The sequence below is a fragment of the Podarcis gaigeae genome (assembly GCF_964106915.1).
Source record: "Podarcis gaigeae genome assembly, chromosome: 4".
NCBI classification, from domain to species: domain Eukaryota; kingdom Metazoa; phylum Chordata; class Lepidosauria; order Squamata; family Lacertidae; genus Podarcis; species Podarcis gaigeae.
The window spans coordinates 74,276,244-74,283,551 of NC_139677.1; positions in this window are offsets into that span (position 1 = coordinate 74,276,244).

The window sequence follows — 7,308 nt, forward strand, 5'->3', positions numbered from 1 at the left end:
TTGGGATATCTTAAACTCCACAGGGATCCCCATTCTCAGGGCTTTCGATGTCTGATACTAGCTGAGGAGGGAAGTTGGAAGGCAGCAGAGTGTGGTTTCTGATCTCTTGAACCTAATGCTAATTCATTTAATGCAAAACCATCGTTTAGCACTGTGCCCAAATGCAACCATTCTGTTTGCAGAACTGTGGGCTATTTCCTCGAACAGGTTATAATTAACTTACCTCACTGCCACATAATGTGGTGATGACCATCAATTTTGAAGGTGATAAGGTGGCATTAGAGAAGAATATGGAGATAAGCCTGTCGGTGGGTATTAACTTTCTGGTTCCAAGGTAGTGGTGTTCTTTGCTAGCTGAAAAGCAGGGGATGGCTCTTGCTATTTTCATCTGCTTGTGGGCTTTCTGGAAGCACTTTGTTAACCCCTGTGAAAAACAGCATGGTGGAGCAGATGGACCTTTGCTTCTTTTTATGAGGGATGGTCAGGATTGTCTGCCATAAACTAAGTGTTTATGTAAGTCAGTGTGTTTATAGTGCTACATGTACATGCAGATAAGAGAGTGATAAAGATAAATGTCTGTCTTGTATCTATTTAGCTTGTAAACTTTAAGGTTACACCTTGAGGGCCTTCTCTGTAGTGGCACTGTCCCTGTGTAGCACCCTCCCTTAAAGAAGTCAAGGAAATAAAAAACTATCTGACTTTTAGAAGACATCTGAATGCAGCTCTGTATCAGGAAGTTTTTAAATATATGATGTTTCAGTATGTTCTGATATTTGCTGTAAGCCGTCCAGAGTGGCTGGGGAAACTCAGCCAGATGGGCAGGGTATAAATAATAAATTTTGTGAATCACATTCATACTCTGCCCCTTGCTTATGTGTTTGGGTTCATATTCTGTGACCATCAAACACTGTATTCTGAAATGTCAGGGGACTCCCCCAAAGCTGGACACACTGTGATTCTTAAACCCTTGTTAATAATTATGTGTCCTTTCAAATGAGTTGATGCATTGTTTAATTTTCCCAAGCCTCATTTTTTCCGTTCAGCTACAACACAAATATTACGTTATTAATTGGTTATAGCTATGATGGTTATAAACCACCTCCAGAATCCAGGGCCTCATGCATGTGAGGATCTGTTGCTGGGGAACAGCAAGAGAGAGCTATTGTTCTCCAGCTTTGCATATGGGGTTCGCATAGATAACTGGCTGGTTACTATGTGAATACAGGGCACTGGATTAGTTGGACCTTTGGACTGATCCCTGGAGGAGTCTTCTTACCATCATGAATTCACATATTATTCGTGGAAAAAATGACCTACAAATTAAGAACCATGAAGAAAGGACAACACCTGACACCACCTCAAACACAAGAAATCTTTGGAAAAGTGACTTTTGATAACAAAAGTCTATCCCCATGACTGATGACATATGTATCTCTGGAGAATAATAATATCCAATATTCCAACATTCTGAAAGGCATAAGTGTTATTGTGCTACTGTTCTGTTTAGTTGTTCACCTGTAAGATAGATAGATAGAAGATAGATAAGTGTTTTAAAAAGGTTTTCATGGATTATTTCATTTATTCCTGCTACATATTATTTGTTCTCTGACTCAAAGATCTGGACTTCTTTATACTTGATGTGGTTAATGTTTGCAGTGCTGGAGGGTTAGACTTTAAGCCATCACAGCAGGTTTGCAAGAACTATAGTGTCCCTACGGACCCTACTCCTTTTTTCTGTGTAGTCTCTTGACTGGAGTGTTTTATATCCAGTTCCTTGCTTTTGTGAGAATATAGCTGCAGGCCATACAGCAAACAGTAATACTAAAGCATATTAAAGTAGAAGTTGGCAGGTACAAGATATCCAGAGCACATTCTGTTGCTGCAACGGCACTGACAATCTTATCATTGATTTCTTGCAACATTATTTCAGGTGAGAAAGAGAAACTTAGCCATATACTGTTCCTGTCGTTCTCCCCCCCCCCCCATTTGTCACCAGCCATACCCCGAACTACTAGACGCCATCAGCTCTGTTAATGGAAATTATATTTGCATGCACTATGTTTATTGTGCATGCTAACTGAACTCACTCTTCAAAGCTACTATTAAAATGTTTATTTAATATATTGCTAAGGAGCGGGGGCAGGCCACAAAAGGGGATACCAGTGTGCATAAAATTTTCATACTGGAACTTTGCATTAGATTCCCTGTTTTATATGTATAGATGCAAATGTAAGGTAAAAAGGTAAAGGTACCCCTGCCCGTACGGGCCAGTCTTGACAGACTCTAGGGTTGTGCGCTCATCTCACTCTAGAGGCCGGGAGCCATCGCTGTCCGCAGACACTTCCGGGTCACATGGCCAGCCTGACGAAGCTACTCTGGCAAGCCAGAGCCGCACACGGAAACGCCGTTTACCTTCCTGCTAGTAAGCGGTCCCTATTTATCTACTTGCACCCGGTGGTGCTTTCGAACTGCTAGGTTGGCAGGCACTGGGACTGAGCAACGGGAGCGCATCCCGCCACGGAGATTCGAACCGTTGACCATGCGATCAGCAAGTCCTGGGCGCTGAGGTTTTACCCACAGCGCCACCTGCATCCCAGATGCAAACTTAGATAAGTGCTATTATTTAAATAGACATACAGTGCCAGAGTGAGGAAGACTATAACCAGGTGATCCATTTGTCTGCTATGCAGGTGTTATCTGTTGATGGGCAGCAGCAAGGCCCCCTCCTGCTCTCCCTCCTGATGCTTCTTTATCCACAAACTGGACTTGAACCAGACAGCACTTCAAAAAGGACAGTGTCATCTAGAAAGCAGGGCACACAACCACCCTCTGTTGATCCTGTTCTTATTCTGAGTACATTTAGGGAACATCTGTATGGTACTCCCCCATCCTCCAATAATTTATTTTTCATTTTTGTATCCTCCTAAGCTACTTCCCCCAAAATGCTTCAGGTGGTATATGCAGTTTGTTTGTTTGCTTCGTAAAATGTATACACCGCTTGATTGTAAAAAAACATCTCAACGTGGTTTACAAAGAGAATAGAGTTCTCAACAGAGTTCTCAGTAAAAGCTATAAAACAACTCTTGAAACATTCAATCAGCAGTAAGCTAAAAACAGATTAAAACATCTCCATTCAATCAAAAAGTTTTTTTAACAGAAAAATTCGGTTTTTGCAAATCTCTTTTCCTTTCAAAAAAAACAACAATAAATTTTATACATATAAGGATTCCCTGAATCCTCAGATCTCCCTCCGCCCCCTCCTGGTTCCCATTATAAATCTTTTTATACTGCATCTTATAACATTTATCTGTGTTTGGTATGTGTCCAAATTTTAACCTTCAAATTCTTCCATTACAAGTGTTAAGTCAATCCTGCTAACGAGTTTAAATGTTTACAGTGTTCTTCAAGATAGTCTATGTATTTTTTCCATTCCTTATTAAATTTCTTATCTTCTTGATTTCTGATTTCCCCGGTCATTTGTGCCATTTTAGCATATTCCATCATTTTAATTGTCCGTTCCTCCCTGGTTGGAACACTGTCTTCCTTCTGTCTCTGGGCGTAGAGAAGCATTCCATCTCTGGGAGTAGAGAAGCATTCTCGCAGCTGCCGTTGCATACATAAAAAGTCTTTTCTGCTCCTTTGGTATTTCTTCACCTATAATTCCTAGTAAGAAAGATTCTGGTTAAAACAAAAATGTTTTTAGCAGGCGCCGAAAAGAGTACAGTGAAGGTGCCTCGTGCCAATAAGACAGGAAGTTTCAGAGTTTAGATGCTGCCACACTCAAAGATTGATTTCTTACAAATGCGGAAGGGGTATACTGCAGCACCTGTAACAGGGCCAGTTGCACAGATCAAAGGGGTCTAGTGGGCATACATGGAATAAGGCAAACTTGAAGGTAATCTGGTCCCAAGTTGCTAAGGTCTTGACATATGAATAGCAACACTTTGAACTTGCCTCCCTAGCAAATTGGAGCCAGTGCAGATATCTGAGCACAGGTAATTCTATTCCATTTGAATTACCTCTCTGGTGTCTCCCCGTCTGACAGCCAAAAATTGTGCCCATATGAAAGTGGCAGATAAGATGGTGGAAGGACCACGAGTGAGACTTGGCTCAAGTTGAAAGGGAGAAGAGACAGAAGAGTCACACACAAGGACAGCAAAACATTCCACGCTATCATTACAAACATCCTGTCTTTTGATCAAGGCGAGGCCCGTCTTGGCCACCTTCATAGTACCAGAGCACTGTTCCTTTGACTTCCTGCAAAAACAGGAAGTTCAATAATATACGCTGACACATTGAGGAAGTTTTCCAACTCCCACAGCTCCAAAGAAATAGAACAAGTATGAAAGGAATTTAATGAATGAGATAAAAGCCAAACCCTCCTCCTTCCCAAGAAACTACTCATAATTTTATATTTCGACTACAACTTCCTGAATCTTTTTATATGATTCGGCATTCTTTTATGAAATATACAGTGGAACCATCATTTTCAAGGAAACCCTCATCACTAGCCGGGCAAATCTGGAACTATACCTGATGATCTGATAACATTAATAGTCTTTACTTGGACTTGGTTATTTTAACTCCTGCACAACCGCACTCATTCCGCATGCCTGTTTTATCGTTTTGTTTCTCATCTGTTGTTATAATTGTTCTCCATTTGACATATATTATAAAGTGAAATAGAAAATCTTTAAAGAAAAATCAGTTAACTAGTCGACACTACAATTCTGGAAGGCACCATATACCAGAAGATATTATGAGTAGCAACACTCTTTGGTTTTGCTTCAGAGATTTCAGAATGTTTGCAAAAGCATGGGACTTTGTTTATGCTGCGTCAGATCTACGGTTTTCTCAGTCCAATGCATGGCCGAACAAGAAATACAGACCGCAAACAGGCTTCTGAAGAAATCTGATTGTACCTGCCCACCCATAAACTAAACACATAGCAGTGTAAAGCAGCAATCCACCCAACCTTGCCATTCCTCCGGAGCCATTCCCACTCCCCTGGGGTGGCAACAGCAAACCTTAACAACTTATGGGTTGCCTTGTACATTTCACCTCTCTTTCTCCCAATGCATCACAGACAGCGCCATTGGGAAAGGCCCCAGACTGAGCAAGGAGTCAAAGAAGCAGTCAGATCAAGTGATGGGACTCCAGGGTACATCATGCATGCCCATGCCCATGCTGGCATTGCAGCATTTGTCTCAGTGGGTGGTGAGCAGCAGGCAAGAAAACCCGTGAGCAAGTGGGAGAAAGGTGTTGGAGGAGAGAGCTGCGTCCGCTCCATGGTCTACTGCGGTGTCACCCCCAAGCTAGCCTGCTTCCCCCAGTTGAGTGAAGCATGCTGTCCTATTGCAGGGTTGAGGGAAGATCCAGCGACTAGCTGTATGTGGAATTAGAAAACAAAATAGAAAGGGAAGGAAAAGAGTATCAACCTACTCAAGTCCCTGGCAGGTCCTTCTTATAAAAGGATGTCACATAGAGGAGGGAGAAAGGTTGTTTTCTGCTGCTCCAGAGAAGCGGACACGGAGCAATGGATCCAAACTACAAGAAAGAAGATTCCACCTAAACATTAGGAAGAACCTCCTGACAGTAAGAGCTGTTCAACAGTGGAATTTGCTGCCAAGGGGTGTGGTGGAGTCTCCTTCTTTGGAGGTCTTTAAGCAGAGACTTGACAACCATATGTCAGGAGTGCTCTGATGGTGTTTCCTGCTTGGCAGGGGGTTGGACTCGATGGCCCTTGTGGTCTCTTCCAACTCTATGATTCTATGATTCTAGGTCACAGAAGGCATGCTGGAGGGAGATTGTAGTTGTGTGCGTGTATGTGGAAGTTACAAAGTAAAAAAAAATGTCCCCAACCACACGATAAAATTAGCTTTCCAAAAGAGGATTTCAACAAGCCTTTTAGATAGACATCTTGCCCAGTCTGTCTCTGTATCGGAATTGTTTTTAGATGTTTTCATTGTTTTATCGCTTCTGTGTTTGCTGCCCTGGGCTCCTTTGGAAGGAAGAGCATGATATCAAGTTAATAAATGATAATGATGATGATGATGATGATGATGATGATACAGTACAGGGATGTTTTGAGAGAAAAGAAACTGAAATGGGCTTTCCCCCCTTCACACTCTCCAACACACACACACACCCTATCAATACCTAAATATTATATATACATATATTTGTTTTATTTATTTATTTATTGCATTTATAACCAACCTGTTTTCTCAAGGAGCTCAAGGTAGCTTAACATGGTACTCCCTCTCCTCAATCAACCCCCCCCAAAAAAACCAACAACACAACCCTGTGAGGTAGGTTAGGCTGAGCAGCCCAAGGTTACCCAAAGAGCTTCATGGCCAAGTGGGGATTTTGAACCCTGGTCTCCCAGGCACTCTGACCACTATAGCACACTGTCTTTCAATCTATCTATGTCAATTTGGGGCTGACTGAGCCACTAGGTCTATATAGAACAGCAGGGGAGATGCAGGAAGTGTCCTCTTTCGTAACTGGCTGGGGAAACCCAGCCAGATGGGTGGGGTATAAATAATAAATTATTATTATCTTTACACTTGTTACAGCTCATCCTCTCCAGAGTCCTGAACATGAACATTGTATTCTCAGCGGCCTTGGCCAAGAGGACTTACTGTACTGGATGGTGGGATATACTGTAACATTTTGTTCCAGATCCACTTATTTATGTATCTTTTGCAGTAACTTCCCCATGTGAACTTGCTCTGTATTGATCTTCCAAGCAAAGACTTTTGGGGCTTCCTCCATCTTCAGAAGTAAGGCCACCCATGATAGCGTCTTTACAGTCAAGTTTTTATTCCATTACCCCTTTAATTAGGGAAGGAGATGCAAAAAATAATACAACAGCTGTGGCATTTTTTGGTTAACTTATGTGAGCAACACTTGAACAAATATATCGGTGTGTTTATGATTCAAGCTCAATACACACTTTATTCCTAAGGATTATGACTGTGATATATATATATATATATATATATATATGAATGTGATGTGCCAAGCCATGACATTTGCAAACTTTTGAAAAAATTGAGGCCATTGTATTTATGGACTATTAACGTAAGACTATGTGAAAAGCTTTCCCCTATGGTGGATTTCAGGGCAAAGGATTAGAAATGGCTGTGTTGCCTTCTGAAAGTTTAATTGAAAAATATATCTTGAATGCCTAAATGTAGCTGAGAGAACAAAAAGGAAGCATAGGCCCTGAAGCTTATCGTGATTTTCATGTAGGTCATAAATTGCAACATCTAGACACAACTGCAATGTGCTAACAACAAACCG